This window comes from Hylobates moloch, unplaced genomic scaffold (genome assembly GCF_009828535.3).
Source record: "Hylobates moloch isolate HMO894 unplaced genomic scaffold, HMol_V3 SCAFFOLD_4, whole genome shotgun sequence".
Taxonomy (NCBI): domain Eukaryota; kingdom Metazoa; phylum Chordata; class Mammalia; order Primates; family Hylobatidae; genus Hylobates; species Hylobates moloch.
The window spans coordinates 36,323,926-36,347,644 of NW_026652279.1; the positions used below are offsets into that span (position 1 = coordinate 36,323,926).

Sequence of the window (23,719 nt, forward strand, 5' to 3'; positions counted from 1 at the left end):
TCCCAGTCCCTGAACGTGGCTGGCCCAGACGTTACCTTGGAGGCACAGTCATGTCATGGTGCTTTGGTGGCTAGAAATGAGATTGGATTTCTCAGCCTGCCTGATTCCAGATCTCTTCGCTGCTCTGGCCTCTGGCAATTACAAGATGCTTTTACTCCCCTCTGTTTCAAAGACTTTTGGATGCCTCAGTGTTTGTAGTTGCTTCTCATGTCTGCTCTGTATTTCAGATCATTTCCAGAGAAGATGGTGATATTGGAAGGAGACAATTACCCATCTCTAGTCCTGACCCTTCACTCAAGCCCCAGTGCTGCCTCAAACAATCCATGGCCATGGCACCTCAAACCTCTCCTTTGCATCACTGTCAGAGCTGTCCAGATGGGTTCTGCTTGGTTGGTGGAATCACAGGCCTTGGACTGTGGGGCTGACTCGAGATAATTTCCACATGCCACTGAGCATTTTTACTGGGAAGCATTTCTTTCCTTCTCAGGGATGATGGTGCTATCGGACTTGTACAGATTAGGAGGGAGACCTTTGGTTTCAGAATCAGACTGACCTTAATTCAAGTCCAAGCTACCCACTAGTATTGGGCAAAGTATTGTACTCAGAGTCTCATAACACACAACTCACAAATATGTTAGCAAAAAATAGATACATGTAGATAATGCACACAGGAAACATGGCACATGGGAGGCATTCAATAACTTTTTTCTCTTCTGTTAAAAAGTGATGTTTGTTCTGTTTACATTTACTTATATTTTGCATTTTTTTCCTGTAAAACTTACATGTGGGGCCAGAGGGTTCCAATTTGCTTGTTGCCCTTACCTGTAGGGGAAGCGAACCTTAGCAGGTTTGGTATCCAGTGCAGCAACCCAAAACTATTGAAATCAAATGAATGAACTCATATCAAACTGACTCCAGAAATGAGTTTTTAAATTTTAATTTAATTTAATTTTTGTAGAGATGACCCGGGGGTGGGGGTGGCTGGGTGTGGTCTTGCTATGTTGCCCAGGTTGGTTTCGAACTCCTGGCCTCAAGTGATCCTCCCACCTTAGCCTCCCAAAGTGCTGGGCAGAAATGAGTTGAAGTGGCCCTTTAATTTATTTTTATTTTATTCATTTATTTTTGAGACGGAGTATTGCTCTGTCGCCAGGCTGGAATGCAGTGGCACAATCTCAGCTCACTGCAAACTCTGCTTCCTGGGTTCAAGCAATTCTCCTACCTCAGCCTCCCGAGTAGCTGGGATTACAGGCGCATGCCACCACACCCAGCTAATTTTGTATTTTTGGTAGAGACAGGGTTTCACCGTGTTGGTCAGGCTGATCTCGAACTCCTGACTTCAGGTGATCCACCCGCCTCGGCCTACCAAAGTGCTGGGATTACAGGCGTGAGCCACCGCGCCTGGCCAGTAGTCAGTTTTTCATCTGATTATACAGAGCCAGCCCAGAAAGAGCTTTGCTTTTTTCATTGTTTTTTTATATAGGGATTGTTCCTGAAAGGTAGGTCACTGTCATCTAGCTCTGTTTCTTCATGCTTCTGAAGTCTCATGACCGATGCTGCAGTGGGGAAAGAAAGCAGTTGCCTCTGAAAACAACCACGCATAGATCCAAAAGAAGTCAAACAGGTTCTTGTCTCTTTCACCAAATAAGCGCATGACTTCCTTAATAAAAATAAACTAGCTCCCTCTGCACTGGCAGTGGAGATAGCCTCCAAATATTGTACAAGGTGTACTTATACCAAAAAAAAATTATTGTTGATGTGAAATTCAATTTTAACTGGACATCCTGCATTTTATCTGGCAACCATAACTAGGAAGCAAGGAAAAGTGGTGGTGGTGATAGGTTCTGTGTGAGGAGGGAGAGGAAAACGTGGACAACGTGGGCAGGGCCAGTGCCCACTTGTGAAATAAACAGGATTTTTGTGGACAGATGATTTTAGTAAGTGAAGCAGTGCACTCTTGCTGGGTTTGAGTCCAAGTCTCTGAGCCATCAAGGGCTGGTGGGTTTTGAGTTCTTTTCTTTTCTGCTTTTGAGATCGTGCCTGACAGAGGTCCCTTTCACCCCAGTGTCCTCAGAGAATGCGACTTTTCATGCCAGCCCAGATCTATTTGTTCTCTGAAGAACAAACATTCTGAGAAATGGAACATTGAGAGGAAAAAGAAGAGATATGCAGTGAAATGCCTAAAGTATAACCTAATCTGGGCCAAATGTAGCCCACAGGATCCTAAAATGAGACACGTGGGCACCTCCAGCCTCTAATTACACAGTGAGGATGACGCAGATTGGCTACAGCTTGGGTTGCTAGAGAGTACACAAAACCAGACATTTCTTTTCTTATGGGAAGTGGGGAAGCAGTCACTTTGGAGATGATGGGGTGGAGAGAAGGCATGCATTTAATTCTTATCAGCATGAACATGTTTATTTCTACCTAATATAGTTTATGAGATTTAAAGCATCCAAAATGTCCTGTATTTTATGAAATGAAATAAAGATGAAAGAGCTTAACATTGCTAGTTATTAGGGATAATGTAAATTTAAAACACAACAAGATACCACTATCTGCCTTCTAGAGTGGCTAAAATTAAAGTACAAAACAAACAAACAAACAAAAAACCAGACAGCACCAAGTGCTGACGAGGATTTGGATCAATAATGCAAAATGATAGCTACTTTGGGGAAAGGGTTTGGCAATTTCTTACAAAGTTAAACATACAGTTAGCATAGGACCCAGAAATCCCACCCGTTAGATGAATAACGCAGAAGTACATCAACTAAATCCCACCCCCGTCGGATGAATAACCCAGAAGTACGTCAACTCAACTAGTAAATTGAAAAACAAATTGTGGTACCTCTAAACAATGGGATACTACTCAAATGAAAAGGAACAAAGCTACTGATACATGCAACAATTTGGGTGAGTCTCAAAAGTATCATGTGAATGAAAGAAGCCAGACATAAAAGGCGATATTTCATTTACACAATATTTTGAAAAAAGGCAAAAAACTATAGGGGCAGAAAGCAGATTAGTGGTTGTCTGTGGCTCGGTGTGGGCGAGAATTTTCTACAAAGGGATATGAGGGAATTTTGTGGGGTGATGAAACTTTGATATCTTGATTGTGGTGGGGGTTATAGAACGGTATCCTCCAAAACTCATTGAATGTATGCTGTAAAAAGATAAATTATATTCTGTGTAAATTATACTTCAATAAACCTGACTTTTTTTTTTTTTGAGATAGAGTCTTGCCCTGTTGCCCAGGCTGGAGTGCAGTGGCATGATCTCGGCTCACTGCAACCACTGCCTCCCAGGTTCAAGCGATTCTCATACCTCAGCCTCCCGAGTAGCTGGGACTACAGGCACGCACCACCATGCCCTGCTAATTTTTGTATTTTTAGTACAGACGGGGTTTTGCCACTTTGGCCAGCCTGGTCTGGAACTCCTGACTTCAAGGGATCTGCCCACCTTGGCCTCACAAAGTGTTGGGATTACAGGCATGAGCCACTGTGCCCAGCCAGTAAACCCAACTTAAAACAAAACAAAACAAACAAAAAAAAAAGGTATTATTTATTTGAGACAGGGTCTTGCTCTGTTGCCCAGGCTGGAGCGCAGTGCAATCATAGCTCACTGAAGCCTTGATCTCCCTGGCCCCAGCAATCCTCCCACCTTCCAAGTAGCTGGGACTGCGGGCTTGTGCCACCACGCCCAGCAAATATTTTTTTATTTTTAGGGGAGACGGGGTCTCACTATTTTGCCCAGATTGGTCTTGAACTCCTGAACTCAAGCAATTCTCCTGCCTCGGCCTCCCAAAGTGCTGTGATTTCAGGTGTGAGCCAACATGCCGGGCCCTAAGAGTTTTTTTTTTTTAATATATATAATATTGCTATCACCTATATTAATGTCAGCTAATATTTATTGAGTATTTAATATGTACTAGTCACTGGGCAGCATATAACACACACACGTGTGTGTGTTTACACATAAGGTGATTTAAAATATGTTAGATGATTATTATGTATATTAGATTATTTTATATACACATGGATAGGTATTAGAGTGATTAGGAGATGAAACTAAGGCTCGGAAAGGTGGAGTAACTTGCTCTGGGTCACAGAGGCAGTAAGTGACAGGGTTGGGATTTGAGCCCAGTCTCTCTGATTTCAGAGCCATCATAGCTTGCTGCCTTAGTTCAAAGTGTAAGAACAGACAACTCACATATAGCTAGTCAGGGTTTCTCAGCCTTGGCACTATTGACATTTTGGGCTGGATAATTTTTGGTATAGGGGGTATTCTGTGCATTGTAGGATGTTTGGCAGCATCCCTGGCCTCCACCCACTAGACGCCAGTAATGCCCCTTCAGATGTAACAACCAAAAATACCTCCAGACATTGCCAAATATACGATGGGGCAAAGCAGTCTCAATTAAAAACACTGAGATTTTAGTGTGCAAGACTTCCCAAGAGAAGACTTGCATGGAACCACTGAGAATACGGAAGATCCAGATAATAAATATGGCATATTTGGGTAGCTGGGTTGATGACTTAATTGTAGCACTGGGGTCCTGGGTAAATCCCTAGAAGTTAATTAACTCTGCGTAAAGCTTATGTGAATAAATATTTATGCACATGGACATAGAAACACAAAGATGAAACTATAATGTTTCATGAAAAATACCCATACCAAAATGCATGTTTTTTCCTCTTTTGCAGTCACACTGGGAGGCTTTATGCTTCTGCCAGAGGTACCTCATTTCCCAGGATGGTGCAGGCCTGCCTTTGGGACCAACCTCTGCTTTGAATTCTCTACCTGTGGCAAGTCTTCATCCTTTTGGAAACGACTAGAAGTTACCAAGGATGATGAGCAAGGTGGACAATCAAATTAGGTGATCATGTTATGTTTTTTTCCCCCAAAGAAGACATGACCGTGAAGAAGTAAGATTGATCTTTCTGTGCAGTTTTTTCAATGATTATTGTACATTGGTGATTTCCTTAAACAAATCATACAATAATAATACTAGCTACCAGTCCCTGAGCACTCACAATGTGCCCTGTAGTCTGCAATATTCATCTCATGGAATCATAAGAATTATCTGACCTATCACCATATACAAAAATTAACTCAAAATCATGAACTTCCTAAATGTAAGAGCTAAAATCATAAAACTCTTGGAAGAAAAATCAGTGTAGATCTTTTTGACCTTGAATTAGGCAATAATTTCTTAGATATGACACTCAGAGCATAAGCAATTAAAAACATATAAATTGGGGCCAGGAGCAGTGTAATCCCAACACTTTGGGAGGCCAAGGCGGGCGGATCACCTGAGGTCAGGAGTTCAAGACCAGCCTGGCCAACATGGCGAAACCTCATCTCTACTAAAAATACAAAAAAATAGCCACGTGTGGTGGTGGGCGCCTGTAATCCCAGCTACTTGGGAGGGTGAGGCAGAGAGAATTGTTTGAATCCGGGAGGTGGCGGTTGCAGTGAGCCAGATAGTGCCACTGCACTCCAGCCTGGGTGACAGAGCAAGACTCTGTCTCAAAAAATAAAATAAAATAAAATAAATTAAATAAAAAAGAAACTACATAAGTTGCTGAAGGTCATATAGTAAATAAGAGGGGTAGCATTTGAAATCAACCTCTAGGCCACTGGGTCTCAACCAGCAACAAGCAGCATCAGCAACACCTGGAAATTTGACAGAAATGCACATTATCAGATCCTATGCAAGACCTACTGAATCAGATATTCTGGGGTTCTCGAATTGGGGTGGGGCCTAGTAATTTGTGTTTCAATATGCCTTGCAGATAACTGAAGCAGCCAAAGTTTGAGAAGCACTGTGCTGTGCTAGGTGATACTGCCACTCAGAGCCTAAACTAAGGCAGGTGTGTTAAAGATGAAAGCAGAAGACAGATTGGAGAATTATTTAGAAAGTTAAGAGCTCTGGGGCCAGGTGCGGTGACTCACACCTGTAATCCCAGAAGTTTGGGAGGCCGAGGCGAGTGGATCACCTGAGGTCAGGAGTTCGAGACTAGCCTGGCCAACACGGTGAAACCCCATCTCTACTAAAAATACAAAAATTAGCCGGGCGTAGTGGCAGGTGCCTGTAATCCCAGCTACTCTGTAGGTTGAGGCAAGAGAATTGCTTGAACCCAGGAGACAGAGGTCGCAGTGAGCTGAGGTCACGCCATTAAACTTCAGCCTGGGCAACAAGAGCGAAACTCTGTCTTAAAAAAAAAAAAAAAAAAAAAAGAAAAAGAAAAATAAAGAGGTCTGCCTGGGCTGGGCGTGCCATAATCTCAGCACTTTGGGAAGCCAAGGCAGGTGGATCACTTGAGGTCAGGAGTTTAAGACCAGCCTGGCCAACATGGTGAAACCCCATCTCTACTAAAACTACAAAAATTAGCCAGGCTTGGTGGTGGGTGCCTGTAATCCCAGCTACTCAGGAAGCTGAGACAGAAGAATTGCTTGAACCCGGGAGATGGAGGTTGCAGTGAGCCAAGATTGTGTTACTGTACTCCAGCCTGGGCAACAGAGCGAAACTTTTTCTCAAAAAAAGAAAGTTAAGGGTTCGTTTAAAAGGCAGCTGGGATTACAGGCATGTGCCACCATGCCTGGCTCATTTTCGTATTTTTAGTAGAGATGGGATTTCACCATGTTGGCCAGGCTAACTCCTGATCTCAAGTGATCCACCTACCTTGGCCTCCCAAAGTGCTGGGATTACAGATGTGAGCCACTGCGCCCAGCCAAGTATGCAGTTTCTCTTGGCCTGTTTCCTCTTCTGTATAATGCTGATACAAGCCTTACCTTTGAGAGTTGTATTACATGAGATTATACAGGCAAAGCTTTTAGCATGTTAAGCCTGGACAAGTAGGGGCTTAATAAAGGGTAGTTTTTTAGGCCCACATCATCTCTCTCCTGGACTCACTGCTGGTCTTCTCCATCCCTCATCAACCCATCCAAGCAATTCGTTTCTATCTCTGACCCCAACTATCTAACTTTCAGCTCTCTTATTCCATTTTGCTCACTGTGCCTAGTTTTCAGTTGTATTGAGGGTTTGGCCCTTTTATTATCTCCCGTTAGCCCCATCCTCTCCCGCACTCTGAATGGGATTTCTCTCCTCTCTGGCTAGACCACAGGTCTGTCCCTTTTGCCAGTGCCATTGATTTCCTTGACCCATATTCTTTGCAGTGCTGACCTTAGGAAACCTTGAGCTTATTGCGGTTATTTGTTGGCCTTCCCACATTCCACCTGAGCTGCTGGATGCTGCTGGAGAAAGTGACGTAACAAGCTGCTCCTTATGGGTCTAATCTCAGAGTCCTCAAGCTGCTCTTAATCTCTTTATTTTCCCCTTTGAATGCGGCCATTTCAAACCTTCTCCAAACTATTCCGACTTCCTACCACAGCACCTTCCTGCTTCCTCTCAGCAGGTGATCTCGTGGTTTACAGAGGAAATAAAAGCGTCTATTGACTTCCTGCCACCACTTCCACAGATTGACCTCCATCTACCCTTGTCCTCTCTTCTGCCCCTTTGCCTAATGCTTCTATTGTGCTTGGGGCCCCTTTTTTCAGGCCTATGACCACCTCATACACCTTTTTTTTTTTTGGTGAGACAAGGTCTCACCTAGCCACCTAGGCTGCAGTGCAGTGGCGTGATCATAGCTTACTGCAGCCTTGACCTCTTGGGCTCAAGCCATCCTCCCACCTCAGCCTCTCAAGCAGCTGGAACTACAGGCTCACATCACCATGCCCCACTAATTTTTTATTGTTTTGTGGAAATGGGGTCCCACTATGTTGCCAGGCTGGTCTCGAACTCCTGAGCTCAAGTGATCCTCCCTCCTCAGCCTTCCAAAGTGCTGGGATTACAAGTATGAGCCACCACACCCAGCCAGGCCTAGTAGGGGGTATGCTAATCTTTTCTGTATCGTTCTAATTTTAGTATATGTGCTGCTGAAGTGCGCACTCTACTGCCTTTTAAAAATATTATTATTATTATTATACTTTAAATTCTAGGGTACAAGTGCACAATGTGCAGGTTTGTTACATAGGCATACATGTGCCATGGTGGTTTGCTGCACCCATCAACTCGTTATTTACATTAGGTATTTCTCCTAATGCTATCTCTCCCTCAGCCCCCCATACCCTGACAGGCCCCGGTGTGTGATGTTCCCCACTCTGTGTCCATGTGTTCTCATTGTTCAACTCCCACCTATGAGTGAGAACATGCAGTGTTTGGTTTTCTGTCCTTGTGATAGTTTGCTTAGAATGATGGTTTTCAGCTTCATCCATGTCCCTGCAAAGGACATGAACTCATCCTTTTTTATGGCTGCATAGTATTCCATGGTGTATATGTGCCACATTTTCTTAACCAGTCTATCATTGATGGACATTTGCGTTGGTTCCAAGTCTTTGCTATTGTGAATAGTGCAGCAATAAACATACGTGGGCATGTGTCTTTACTGTAGAATGATTTATAATCCTTTGGGTATATGCCCAGTAATAGGATTGCTGGGCAAATGGTATTTCTAGTTCTAGATCCTTGAGGAATCGCCACACTATCTTCCACAATGGTTGAACTAATTTACACTCCCACCAACAGTGTAAAAGCATTTCTATTTCTCCACATCCTCTCCAGCATCTGTTGCTTCCTGACTTTTTAATGATCGCCATTCTAACTGGCATGAGATGGTATCTCATTGTGGTTTTGATTTGCATTTCTCTGATGACCAGTGATGATGAGCATTTTTGCTTGTGTCTGTTGGTTGCATGAATGTCTTCTTTTGAGAAGTGTCTGTTCATATCCTTTGCCCACTTTTTGATGGGGTTATTTTTTTCTTGTAAATCTGTTTAAGTTATTTGAAGATTCTGGATATTAGCCCTTTGTCAGATAGGTAGATTGCAAAAATTTTCTCCCATTCTGTAAGTTGCCTGTTCACTCTGATGATAATTTCTTTTGCTGTGCAGAAGCTCTTTAGTTTAATTAGATCCCATTTGTCTATTTTGGCTTTTGTTGCCATTGCTTTTGGTGTTTTAGACATGAAGTCTTTGCCCATGCCTATGTCCTGAATGGTATTGACTAGGTTTTCTTCTAGGGTTTTTATGGTGTTAGGTCTTACATTTAAGTCTTTAATCCATCTTGAGTTAATTTTTGTATATGGTGTAAGGAAGGGGTCCAGTTTCTTTCTTTAATCTCTTTTTTCTATATGTACCTATCCAATAACTTTTATTTATTTTTATTTTCATTATTTTCTTTAGAGATAGGCTCTCACTCTGTCTCCTGGGCTGGAGTGCAGTGGCACAATCTTGGCTCACTGCATCCTCCACCTCCTGGGCTCAAGTGATCCTCCCACCCCAGCCTCTCGAGTAGCTGGGACTACAGGCATGCATCACTATTCCTGGCTACCTTTTTTCTAAACTTTTTGTAGCGACAGGGTTCTTGCTAAGTTGCCCAGGCAGGTCTCAAACTCCTGGCCTCAAGTGATCTTCCCTCCTTGGCCTCCCAAACTGCTGGGAGGCATAAGCCACCACACCTGGCCCCCAATAACTTTTAAATGCATTTAAATCTCTTTCAAATAATAATAATAATAATAATAATAATAATGATAATAAACCGCTATCTGGGTTTGACTCCATTCCTTCCTGCAGCCGCTCTATCACTGTCCTTCCCTTTATATCTAAGCCTCTTGAAAGAATTGTCTGTGCTTGTCACCTCTGCTTCTTCCATTCTGATTCACTCTTCAGATCTTCATCATCTGGCTTTGCCTCCACCCTCTGCTAAGCCAGCTCTCTCTAAAATAACAAACGCTGCTCCTTGTTGCCAAATGTCCTGGATGCTTGACCACTCTATGACTTTTAACGCTACCGACACATCCTCTGTAGGAGGCTGTTTCGAAAGCGGCTCACAGTGATCCCCACCTCCTGGTATTCACTCCCTTTTTTAATCCCTTCCTTTTGTGTGGGCTGAGCCTAGTATCTTGCTTCTAGTGATTAGAATAAGACAAAAGTGAGATGGAATGACATAGCACTTACAAGATGAGGTTATAGAAGACTAGCTCACACTCTTTCTTGGATTCTTCTTTCAGGTTTGTTCTGGTGAATGAAGCAAACTCCCATGTTGTGAGGTGCCCTATAGAGAAATTCCCATGAGAAAGATCTGAGGCCCTCAGTCCAACAGTCCTTAGAAAACTGAATCCTGTCAACAACTGAAACAGTTTGCCAATAGTTTGGAAGAGGATCACTATCTAGAGAAGCCTGCAGATGAGACCACAGCCTTGAGTGACACTTTGATTACAGCCTTGTAAGAGACCCTAAAACAGAGGACCCAGTTAGACAGCGCAAGACCCTGTACCCACAGAAATAGCATGTGGTGTAACAAGAAACATATTTGGTCTTGGTCTCTGGTTCTTGGCCCAGAGCTCCTAAAGCCCTTGGTATTTTATGAGTTTCTTTTGTTATTCATAATGAACCCTTTTTGGTCACATCTGAGTTTACATTAATGAGGTAACTTGCCCCTAATAGCCTCAGGATGGGGCTGGTCACCAGAAAGACCAAGTGATTACAAGGTTAGAACTTTCAGGCCTACCGACAGACTTCCTGGAAGGGGCTAGAGATTAAGCTCTTTGAAAAAATAATAGTAGGACGACAGGAGTGTGGTGGACCCCAACTCCACAGAGACAGAGCTCCTGTTCTTGGGATCCTTCCAGACTACACCCCATGTATCCCTTCATCTAGCTGTTCATCTGTTCTGATAAAACAAACAAACAAACAAAAAACAAAAAAAACTTCATGTAGTGAGCCAAGATTGTGCTACTGCACTCCAACCTGGGCCGCACAGTGAGACTCCATCTCAAAAAAAAAAAAAATAAAATAATACAAAAACTTCGGCCAAATTAAATTTAAAGGAGTTTAATTGAGCAATGAACAATTCACCAATCGAGCAGCCCCCAGAATCACAGCAGAGTCACAGAGACTCCAGTGCAGCCACATGGTGGAAGAAGATTTATAGACAAAACAAACAAATAAAAAAACAAAAACAAAGGAAATGACATACAGAAATTGGCAGTGAGGTACAGAAACAGCTGGATTGATTACAGGTTGGCGTTTGCCTTATTGGAACACAGTTTGAACACTTAGCAGTCTATGAATGAAGTATGGCCGCTGGGATTGGCCAAGACTCAGTTATTGTAACAGGCACATACTCCTAAGTTAGGTTTTCTTCTTTTTTTTTTTTTTTTGAGATGGAGTCTCGCCACAATGCCCAGACTGGAGTGCAATGGAGCAATCTCAGCTCACTGCAACCTCTGCCTCCCCAGTTCAAGCAATTCTCCTGCCTCAACCTCCTGAGTAGCTGGGACTACAAGCGCACGCCACCATGCTCAGCTAATTTTTGTATTTTTAGTAGAGATGGGGTTTCACCATATTGGCCAGGCTGTTCTCAAACTCCTGACCTCAAGTGATCCGCCCACCTCAGCCTCCCAAAGTTCTGGGATTACAGGCGTGAGCCACCATGGCTGGCCACTCCTAAGTTAGGTTTTCAATTTTGTCTGACTATGAAGCTAGGTTACAGTTCAACCACAAGGACTCAAATATAGAAGTATGGAATCTTTCTCAGGCCATATTTAGTTGTCTTTAACAGTACCCTTTATGATACACCATAATCGTAAATAAAGTGTTTTTCTGAGTTCTGTGCCCCATTTTAGAAAATTATTGCACATGAGGAGAGGGTCTTGGGAAACCCCAACTTATAGTGGGTGGATCAGAAGTACAAGAGGCCTGGATTTGAGATTGGCATTTTAGGTGGGAGCAGTCTTGTGGGATTGAGCCCTTAACTTGTGGGATCTGACCCAAACTCCAGGTAGATAGTGTCAGAATTGAATTATAGGACACCCAACTGGTGTCAGAGAATTTTCAGTGTGGAAAAAACCCTGTACACCTGGTGTTAGCAGTGTTCTGTGTGACAGTGTAGACAGACAGAGTGTGTTTTATCAGACAGTGAGATAATAAATGTGTTTTGCTTTCAGCCACTAAATTTTGGGGTAATTATTTTAAATTTATTTATTTTTGAGACAGAGTCTTGCTCTGTCACTCAGGCTGGAGTACAGTGGCACAATCTTGGCTCACTGCAACCTCCACTTCCCAGGTTCAGGCGATTCTCTTGCCTCAATCTCCTGAGTAGCTGGGATTACAGGTGCCCGCCACCATGCCTGGCTAATTTTTGTATTTTTAGTAGAGTTGGGGTTTCACCATGTTGGTCAGGCTGGTCTCGAACTCCTGACTTCAAGTGATCCTCTCACCTCAGCCTCCCAAAGTGCTGGGATTACAGGCGTGAGCCACCACGCCTAGCCTTAAAATGTATTTTTAACTGACACATAGTAATTATATATAGTTATGAGGCTGGAATAAGTTTTATACAGGAATAGATAATAAATATACCTCCCTTCTTAAAACTACTCTCCCATGAATTTCCACAACTGCTTTTCATCCTAACTCCGTCATTTGCTCTCTTTCCTTTGTGGGCTCTTCTACTATTGCTGTTTTTCAGCTCCTGCTGTTTCTCCAAGTCTTCTCTTCATCTCTGTATACATTTTCTTGCTGGTCTCATCCATTCAAATGCCATCTATAAGCCAGTGATCCCTCAAGTTTATATCTGTGGCTCTTTGGAGGACCAGACCCATATATTCAACTGCCTAAAGAGAATTCCCACCTGGACATTGGTCTGACAAGACACGGGCTCAGCACATCAAAAAAGGAACTTGTCACTGCCCATCAGACCCTGTAACCTTCTGTATTTCTTGCCTCAATAAGCCACAATCACCCGGTTGCTCAAACCAGAAACCTGAGAGTTGTCTTTGTTTTTTCAACAAATATTGATGGAGCACCTACAATGTGCCAAACTGCTTTAGGCTCATGGATAGTAACATTCCTGTGGGAGAGAGACAATGGGGATAATCGACTATAATAGTATGTTAGAGTGCTGCACACACACACACACACACGCACACACCCATACACACGTCTCACAATAAGTGCTGTGGGGAAAAACTGAGCAGGCAGAAGAATGTATGTCACGGTACGTGAGTTATAATATTAGGTGGTGAGAATAGACCTCTCCAAGAAGGAGACACTTGAAGAGAGGTCTATGCTATGTGAATATTTGGGAGAAGAGCATTTCAAGAGGGGACAGTGAGTGCAAATGCCTTGACCAGTGCCTTAACTGGGGGTTTGGGAAACAGCAAGGTGGCCAGTGTGGCTGGAATGGAGCGAGACAGAGGGAGATTTTTAGTGATGAGGTTAGTGAGGCACCCAAGCCCAGGTCATGGACAGCATTCCTGGCCATTGTAAGGAGCCTGGGCTTTACTCTGAGTACAATAGGAAGCTGTGGGGGGGGGTTTGCAGTGGAGAAATCACATGATCACTCTGGTTACTATCTTTAGAGTAGGTTGTAGAGAAACTATTCCTCTTATTTTTATCTCTTAACCCCCAAGTCCTACTTTTCTCACTAAACCCCATTTATTTTACCTCTTAAATATATCTTGAATCCATCTAGTCCTCTTAATTTCTATTGTAACTACCTAAGTCAAGCCAACAGCAGCCTTCATTGAATGATTCATTCATTCAGTCATTCAACGAATACTTACCGAGCAGCTATTATGTTCTAAGCACTATTCCTATTCTCTATGCTTGGAACAGGGCAATGAAAAAAAAATAAAAAAGAAAAGAAACAATAAGAGACCAGCCTGTGTGGAGCCTACATTTCTTCCTCGGATTTATTGCTTTTTAAAGAACTTCACTTCTCTTAAGTTGTCTTAGGAACTTATTTGGTTACTTGCTCATTGTATCCTCTCCTCACCAAAGTGTAAACCTTGTGAGATCAGGCACATTATCAATTGTGTTCACCAGCCATATTCTCAGTGCGTAGAATAGCACCTGTTACATAATATGTACTCAATAAACACTAATTGAATGAACAAAATACTGCAACAGACTCCTAATTGGTCTGTTTCCAGTGACTTTTAAACTTTCTTTGACTTCGACCCACAGTAAGAAAAATATTTTGTGCTGTAACCTAGTAACACTTACACACACGCATACATGCTTATAGATGCATATGTAAAATTAAACGTATTGTTATGTGTGATGCCATCTGATTGTATGTGAAGCCGTCTGGTAATATTTATTGTATCCTATTATGTTTTACTGAAAAAAACTCTTCCAGTTACTTTAAGAAAATTAAAAAAAATTTTTTTTGACATGGGGTCTCACTGTGTTGCCCAGGCTGCTCTTGAACTCCTGGGCTCAAGTAATCTTCCCATCTCAGCTTTCCCAGTAGCTGGGATTGCAGGTGTGCACAACTGCACTCCGCACAACTTTAAATTTGATTTCAGAATCCACTCATGCGACTTAACTAGAAGTTTGGCAAATACTCTCCTTATCTATTCTCCACAACCAGAGTGTTCCTTCTAACCTAGAAGTATTCTTATGTGACTTCCCTACATAAAAGCTTTCCGTGGCAATCTGTCAGCCTCAGGCATTTTTGCCCAAACAACAGTCATTCATGGTTGTTCATGTACCAACTATAATCTAGGTAGTATTCTGTCAGTTGAATTCAACCTCATCCTAAGCAATGATATAAGATAAGCAATGTGTTGCATGTATGAAATATATCTATATCTATCTATCTATATATCTTCTATGCATGTTCACTCCATTAACTACGAAAATAAAAAAATAGTATTCTGTGTACCATCTAAGATCTTCTTATCATCCAGCCACACTTTGGGAAAGCCTGTTCTTGGGACAAAGGAAGGTCAGATGTCTCAACTAAGTCCACAAGGCACTCTGGAGCTTGCTGGTGCTTTCCACTGCAGTATCATTTTTTTTTTCTTTTTTACCACTTCCTGCATGCATTCATTCGGAACGACTCGCAGGTCCCTGAACACACTGAGCTCTCTTTGGCACTAGGACTCTGCACATGCCATCTCCTTCCTCTGCTCAGGACTCCACCAGTACCACCCCCTTTCATGTGTCAGCTAAAATGTCATGTTGGGGAAGCTGTCCAGGCCCAGGGCTGCACAGGTCCTCTTCTAGTGTCCTCCTCCAGCGTCCGGTGCTCATCTCCATATTAGAATGTATCACCCTGCAGTGAAGCAGTTTATTCACCTGTTTTACTCCACCAACTGATGGTTGTAAGCTTCTGGGCTAGAAGAGTATTTTATTTACTACAGTATTTCTGGTACTTAGTATAGTACCAGACATTTGATAACAATTTGTTTGATGAATAAAAGATGTACAGATTTCTCAATGGACTGAATATCCCCGACACTCAGCTCATTGCCTGACACATAGTAGGTATTCAAAACCTAAGATTGAGCAATTGAAAGAAGTGAGGGCTCATTCTCACCCTAGCAACATTATCTATTTACTTATTTATTTATTTTTTGAGATAGAGTCTTGCTCTGTCACCTAGGCTGGAGTGCAATGGTGATCATAGTTCACTGCAGCCTCAACTGCCCAGACTCAAGCAACCCTCCTACCTCAGCCCACCAAGTAGCTGGGGCCACAGGCATGCACCACCACACCCGGCTAATTTCATTTTTAAAATTTTTCTTGACACAGGGTCTCACTCTGTATGCCCAGGCTGGAGTGCAATGTTGTGATCATAGCTCATTGCAGCCTCGACTTCCCAGGCCCAAGTGATCCTCCCACCTCAGCCTCCCAAATAGCTGGGACTACAGGCATGTGCCACCATGCCCAGCTAATTTTTTGAGTTTTGTAGAGATGGAGTCTCACTATGTTGCCCAGGTTGGCCTCAAACTCTTGGGCTCAAGCGATCCTCCCACCTCCCAAGGTGCTGTGATTACAGGCATGAGCCACTGCACCCGGCCTCCTCCATTAGTTTACAGCTTCTCATGAACTTAGAACATGTCTTAGTCTTCTTTGAACCTTAACACTGTGTTCTTACATAGCTACATACTTTTCTTCAGGAAGTGTAAAATGGTTGCCTTCGTGAAAAATCAAGTAGGAAAGAAAAGGTAAAACAGCTTTAACCCCAATGCTTAATTCTTGTGTCTTTGCCTGTTTTGACCTTTTCCCCGTATCTTCCCCTGTGTGTCTCCAAACCATAGTTATTGCACAGCTGATGGGCTTTAGTGCAATCCTGTATCTGTTTTACCCCTTTTGTGGTGCCATTTGTAGCTCTTGGCATGTGGGTTTTAAATAAACATTTAAGCCGAATATTGGCAAGTTAGAAAGATAGTAATGGAGGGAAAATGAACGCTTTTTCTCTGTGTTGAATTACTACATATAACAAGGTAGTTCTGATATACTTTGATGAGTCCAGAATTCTCACATGCTTTTTAATTCAAATCATATTCAGAGAGTAAAAACAAGAAATAAGAAAAATCATTTTTGCATTATATTGCACTATCTTGGCAATAAGCAAATTGTGAGATCTCTGAACACTCTGGGATGGTAAAAATTGTTATTATTTCTTTCTTATGAAAACCCACAGCTTTAATACATGAATAGTTAACTTGTCTTCATTCTGGCTAAACTTTGGGAAAGAAGAGGTAGGCACTTGATTCACTGGTGTTGGCTGGATAGAAAGTAGCAAGCATCCTTACAATAGACCAATGTCATCAGCCTTATAAAATTGTTGAGGCAAAGATTACGCTCAGAAATAAAATATCTGAATAATAGCACTTTTTTTGCAGGTTAATTTTTTTCCTAGTGCCATCTACCTATTCTTTACCCTTTTTATTCCCCATTCTGAAAGGTATTTTCCCACCTAAATCACCTCTCTCATCATGTTCTTTTTTTTGTCCTTGTATAGTTTCTATTTTTTTCCTCACCCCAATCCACTTGTAGAAACTGATGTCTTTTCTCTATTGAATTTTATTTTTAGGAAATTTGGTTCAGTATTACCTTTAGGTTATTTTAAATAGTAATAATAGCAACTATAATATCAACACCACATAGAACATTTAACTATGTGTCAGTGATTGTTCAACTGCTTTACATTGCCAGGTGTGGTGGTTCATGCCTGTAATCCCAGTATTTAGGGAGGCCGAGCTGGGAGGCTCGCTTTGAGGCCAGGAGTTCGAGATCAGCCTGGGCAATACTGCCAGATCCTATTGCTACAAAAAATACAAAAATCAGCCAGGCATGGTGGTGCACACCTGTAGTCCCAGGTACTCAGGAGGCTGAGGTGGGAGGATCACTTGAGCCTGGGAGTTTGAGGCTGCCGTGAACTATGATTGTACCACTGCCTTCCAGCCTGGGCAACAGAGACCCTGTCTCCAAAATAAATAAATAAATAAACATTAAACTACTCTATGTTAATATTTAATAGCCATAATATCCCTAAAAAGAAGGTACTATTCTTAGCTCCATTTGTTAGATGGGGCACTTGACAGCACAGACAGGTTAAGTAACTTAAGATTGCAAAGCCAGTAAATGGTAGAGTCAGGATTCAAACCCTGACTTCACTTGGCTTCAGCTGCAGAATCTGTGGACTTAATCACCAGACTAACCTCTAGGCATTAGTAGATATTATCCTCATATTATTTTAGTTTGTCCTTACCCACTAATATCATCCTGGCCCAAGACCTCATTTTCATTCATTCTTATGTATCTTGGCCTTTCAGTGGTGTCTTCCCTTGTGCCCCTCTAAACCACAGTTATCTCACAGCTGATGAACTTTAGTGCGACCTAGTACCTTCTTTAGATGTTTCTAAGAGGTGCAGGGTTTTTTGTCTCAAACTCAAGAAATTACCCACACTCTATATCCTAAGTAGGAGACAGTAGACTATTCATTAGTTTTAGAATATATCAGTGATCTGGGATGCCCTTTGCCCTCCAGCGGAGGGCTAGGTAAGAAAGAATAAACAAAAAAGCTAAGAAATTTCTAGCAAATAACCTTTCACCTAGGTCCCCAACCCTTCCACTTCCCCAGGCCTGAAGCATATCTGAAGCAGGAATTCAGGGGGAGATGTCGCAGCAAAAGAACTCCTTTAGGAACAGGAAAAGCCGTATTTTTCTGGGTACAGTACGAGTGACGCAGTAGAGGCAGGTTCTTGTGGATTAATCTGTGGCAAAGCTATGAATTTAGAGTTTTGCAAAGAAAAGGACAAGTTTATCCTTAAGGGAGGACCAGCTTTGACAAATGGCTAGTGCTGCAGGGAGCCATAAGGATAGAGAAGACAGAACTTCCATCTAGTCCTGAGTCTGAGAATACTAGAAAAAAGGAAGGAAAGAGATTACTAGAGGAGGGTCTGAAGACCTGGTGAAGCAGGAAAGAGATGGAAGTACATTATTCTCCTGGAAGGAGTGCAAAGACAAAGCTTCAGAACTAATTCCAGAGCCAGAAGAAAGAGGCCCTGGGAGTCCCTGAGAATCTCACCCGTCAGAACAGCGGTGCCAGCCTCTATGGGTTAGGTCACATCAGAGAAGATATACTGGGGGCTATGGGCTTAACCTGTTCCACAGGCATGTTTTGTCTGACATGCTTTTGTGTTCTTAAAAAAAAATGGAGTGAGTTGTCAACATTTAATATTTGGGAGATTTCACCCCAAAACTCAGATTCCTGACTTCTCTTGATTTCCTAAATATTACATTTCCTCTTGGAAACCATCAGCTGGAAGTGGCTGTGCCCTTTAGATTTGCTTGAGCTGTGGACCTTTATGTTTAGGTTAAAACATCAGTCTCAAAAGTTTACATGCTGTATGATTCCACTTAGATAACATTTTTGAAATGACGAAAGTATAGAGATGGAGAATAGATTAGCGGTTACTAGAGGACAGGCATGGAGTTGGGAGAGTGGTTGCAGTGCGGAAGGGGATGTGTGAATACAAAAAGGTAGTATGAGGGAGTTCTTTTGTGGTGATGGAATATTTCTATGTCTTCATTATAGGAGTGGTTACAAGGATCTGTAAGTGAGGTAAAGTTGCATTGAACCACCCCCGACCCCCCACCCCCGCCCCCCCCACACACACAACAGAACACAGGTTAAGAAAATGGCAAGTAATAAGTTCTGAAGTCTATAGTAAGCAGTAATGTACCATTGTCAATTTTCTGGTGTGAAAGTCGTCACAATCAAAATGGAGTTACTAATGTTAAGAAACCCTGACAAACAGAGCTAGGGAAGGCTACGAAGAGAGGGTTCTTACATTTGTATACCTGATAACAAAAACTATCAAAAAAAGACTGCAAAAACCACAACCTTGCACAAAGGCCATCACAACCTTACACAAAAAATACTTCTGCAAGGACATCTCCCCAGCAAATGCCTGTCCATCCTCGGACTGGCATCACCCTTGTTATTGATCTTTGTAGTCAAGGATAATTATTTCAAAACAATTATGTAATCCTTTCCATTTTTTCCTTTAAACACCTTTGTCTTCCTTTACATCCCTGAATATGCAGACAGTTAACTATGACGTGTATATTTTCATTGCAATGCTCTATTCCCACATAAACATTATTTTCTTTTAGAAAGCCTGTTATTTAGGTTGACACTGATTTTGATGTCTTACTAGAGCTTTATAAGAGTCACCATTGGGGAAAGCATGGGACTCTGGACTATTTTTGCAACTTCTTGTGAGTCTATAATTATTTCAAAATAAAAAGTTAAAAAAAAAAAAGGAAAAGTTAGTAGGCTGAGTACCTACGGGTGGTGTTTAGGGAAGTGAGCAAGAGGAGGATGGAGAGCCAACCTGCAGCTGAGAAGTTTTTCCAGTTTAACTTATAAAGGACCTAAGCTTGCTCCTCACCATGGCTTCTGCTGTTACTATCCCTGTAGTGCTCTTTATTCTGCCCATTTTAGACAGCCGTATCTCTATCGCTTGTTAGGCTGCCGAGCACAGAACTAGATCTATTCCTAATAGCAAACCAATCAATCCTAGCCCATTGGATGTAACATCCAGGCCTTGAGCCCCTTTCAGTTATTAGTTTTCCCACTGCCTAATATTGAGAGTCGGCTTTCTTGCTGCCAGAGGTGTTTTTCATCATGACATCTGAATTTGATGCCATTGCAGGTGCTAGAAGTTGCCAGAAGGCTGTCCTCCAGATAACTGTCCCTTGGCTCTAACTTGTATCACTGTTTTGTTGTAATTAACATTCAGAATATGTGCAGTCATCTTATTAAAATTTATATTTTTTAATGGAGAAAGCACACAGAGAGAGTTGATTGTGGAGCTGTGGTTTACTCTTGTTCTTAGTTATCTGTGTCTAAATTAAGCTGAACCTCTGGGCCTTAGCTATTTCTAAACAGGCATCACGGTTTACTTAATGCCTGAGGGAACATTAACCTTGCAGACACTAATCTAATTCAGTGTCATCACAAGTGCATAATGCAGGAGTTTGGAGTTTTGCCAAAAAGCACTATTCAAATGAACATTTAGTTGGCAAGGGGTGGAAAGGCGGGTGTGGAAAAGGGAAGGAGAACACCAGAAATGGCTCTACAGATATTTTCATGCCTTTTCTTTTCCCTCTCCCCTCAAAGGTTACGTTTAAGTATTGCAGAGAGGCGCTAAATGGAATCTTCATATTATTATGAAGAAATCCCAATGAAGGCGTTTTATCCCACGGCAAGTTCCAGATGCTCACAATTACTCAACATTCACTGAGCATCTTTTATGTTATATGGCTGACCTTGTGCTAGGGTGGGTACACAAAGATGAGTAATTGTAAACGATGGCAGTATGCAGAAGCACCTCAGGGCGCCTAATGTTACCTGATGAAGGCACCATTAAGGAGGTCACAATTTGGCTAAAGGACCCCCAAAGGATGAGAAAACTGTGTAATCCTAGCTCTACAGAGATCATTACCACGTCTTTGCCATACAGACAAAGTTTGGGCTTCAGGTGAAATGAGAAGGGCAAGGTTCTGCCCAAGAGGGTCCAGAGCCGGATCTCTTGATCTGTCTCTATGCCCACACCCTAGATCTCAGCTTGCAGACATAATAGGGTTTGCCAGTTTCAAGGGCGCAGGGCTACATCTTCCGGAAAAGGTGGCATTTGAAGGTGGTAGAGGCCAACGACTGGAGGTGGCGGCGGAGGGCTAGGTAAGACAGAATAAATGAAAAAGCCAAGACATTTCTGGCAAATAACCTTTCACCTAGGTCCCCGACCCTTCCATTTCCCCAGGCCTGAAACGCTCCTGAATCCCCGAATCCTCCACTTCCCCGAGCGCTAGGCATTGGTTAAGGCTGAAGGAGCAGGGAATCAGAGTTCCTCAGTTCCGATCTTTTTCAAACCGCTTTCCTCCCGGGCCCAGCCTGGGGGGCCTGCGGCTCGGGTCCAGCTTCCACGGCCACCCTGGGCTGGTGACACGCAGGCGCCGGAATCGAAGCCACGCTGTGTCTTCCCAGCCAGGTCTCTGCGCCAGACGAGGGCGAGCGCCGCGGAGCGCTTCCCGTGTGCGGGGCTTCCCACAATGCACCGGGCCGGCAGTGGCGGCGACCGCGGCGGCGCTCTAGCTGCGGCATGTCTGCGTCTCTACTGCTCTGGGAGGAGGAAGAGAAGGAGGAAGAGGAGGAGGAGGGGGAGGAAGAGGAGAAAGGCGCAGGGGTGGGAGCTGTTGCCGAAGCTGCCACAGCAAAAGTTCTCCCCCCTCCCCCCTTCCCCTCCTCTCAAGGCCCCTAGAAAGGTTGGAGCTGCCGCCGCCTGCAGTCGGTGACCGCGCGACTCGGCGCCCGCCCGCGGTAAAGCGCTCGGCCTGGCAGGCCCGGGCCCGGGGGAGGGCGGGGGAGGGGGAGGGGGCGGCGCGCGGGGGGAGCGCGCGGCGGTAACGGCCTGACCCCGGGGGGAGCGAGCTGTGGCGAGGCTGGGGGTGGCCAGGGGGCCGGCCGAGGCCGAGGGAAACGCTGGGGCTGGCTGGGGGACGTGAGGAAGCAGGGCGCGGAGGGTGGGTTGGGGGGTTGAGGAGGGATAATGACGGGGGTGGCGGAGGCGAGAAGGCGGCCTCCGAGGCTGGAGGCGGGTGTCAGAGGTAGGGGAGGAGGTGGGATGTTTGCACGGGGAGGCCGGAGGGTGTTGGGTGTGGGTGTGAAAAGGCTAGGGAGACACCAGGGCTCTGTCCACCGTGCCTGGTGCAGTGCTTTATGCACCGCAGGCCTCAGTCACTGTTGCTGCCGGAGTGTGCTCTTTGGGAGAAGGGAAGGGCAGGGGTTGGAGAAAAGGGAATGCTTGCAGGAAACGTAGTGGGAGTGCGAACAGGGAGAGGGGCCGGAGGAAAGATGCCGGAGAGGTGGAGGAATGCGGGGAGGTGGCTGTGGAGGAGTCTTGAGGATTCTGGGGGGTGTTCATTGTGCAGATACGTTAGGTATTTCATGATGGAAAGAACTGAAGCGTTTCTCAGGGAAGGAAAGAAGGGAGATGGGAGTTCCCGTGAATAGAAAGGATCGCGTTTGAAGCAAGAGGGAGTGCTAAATAGTAGAGAAGATGCAGGGAATGCATAATAGAATAGACAGATGTAGTATAATTAATACATATTGGCCTAAGGACTGAAGAGTTATTCCAGATGGGCCGGGATGGCCTAGTTCCGAACCTGTGTGGGCTCTTCAGTAGATGACATCTGGTAAGTGTGGGTCTGGGCTGTGGTTGGGGTCACTGAGAATTAGATTTTAGTCTGTAGTTTGGTCTGTGACATTTTAGACATGCACCAATGAGTATGAGAACCTCTGAAGCAGACCTTGAGAAAGGGCCTGGCCTGTGGGGATTCCTTAGGCCATGGAGCTTCGATTTTAGAAAATTTGAAGTATTAACACTTACCAGAGGTTGGGTAAATACTATCCTGGCAAACGCTGGAATGGAAATTAATTGACTTGGTGTTTTTCTTCACTGCCCAGTTTATCTGGTCCAGGAGAATTGGTGCTGTATTATTCAGCCTGGATTGCAGTACACAAGATTATAATTAATGATTGGGGGAAGACATGCTTGGTGGCTCTTCTTTGGATACTTCATTTGTAGCTCAAATTAGTTGGCTGGATTGGTTCCATAAATCTGTGGCTGGTGGGAGATCTTCTGCCATTCACAGTTCCTGATGTGAACTGTGAGGGAGTTCTCCAGTGAGAGAATACTCTCATTCAGGCATGATGGTATTGAAGAAAACGTATCAGCCAGCGAAGTGTGGGCCTGCAGAATGGAGGATCTAGAATATCTGTTTTGGTTTTAGGTTGCAAGGAGGTCAGGACTAGTTATCAGAAGGTCTAGGGGAACCTAGGAGACTGGATGACTCTAGAGCCAGGTTGGAGGGAGGATTAGCATCTCTATGTCAGGAAATGAACCAAGCTGTCTCTGGATTTGCTGAGCTCACACCAGACCAGATTTCCAAGAGGGAACTCTGGGCTAGAACCATACTCTTAAAAACTACCCGGATATTATTCACGTTTTATTAAGAAAAAACTATATACGGCCGGGTGCGGTGGCTCATGCCTGTAATCCCAGCACTTTGGGAGGCCGAGGCGGGCGGATCACCTGAGGTCAGAAGTTCAAGACCAGCCTCACCAACATGGAGAAACTCCATCTCTACTAAAAATACAAAATTAGCCAGGGGTGGTGGCAGACACCTTTAGTCCCAGCTACTTGGGAGGTTGAGGCAGGAGAATTGCTTGAACCCGGGAGGTGGAGGTTGCAGTGAGCCGAGATCACGCCATTGCACTCCAGTCTGGCCAACGTAGTGAAACCCCATCACTATGTGAAACCCCACCATGCAAGGCTGGTGTCGAACTCCTGGC

General features: G+C 43.9%; 1 protein-coding gene across 7 annotated transcripts in view; it reads left to right on the forward strand.

Moving 5' to 3' along the window:
* The first annotated feature begins 21,438 nt into the window (after positions 1-21,438).
* ZNF148 (zinc finger protein 148) overlaps positions 21,439-23,719 on the forward strand; it is a 149,912-nt gene continuing 147,631 nt past the window's right edge. For 2 of the 7 annotated variants that reach the window (XM_032149946.2, XM_058437402.1), the window contains exon 1: positions 22,011-22,560. The gene's annotated coding sequence lies outside the window, so the exon portion shown is untranslated. Of the gene's footprint in view, positions 21,686-22,010; positions 22,561-23,719 lie in introns of those variants that run through there. The other 5 variants (XM_058437399.1, XM_032149945.1, XM_032149939.2 and 2 more) reach the window with 5 other exon arrangements.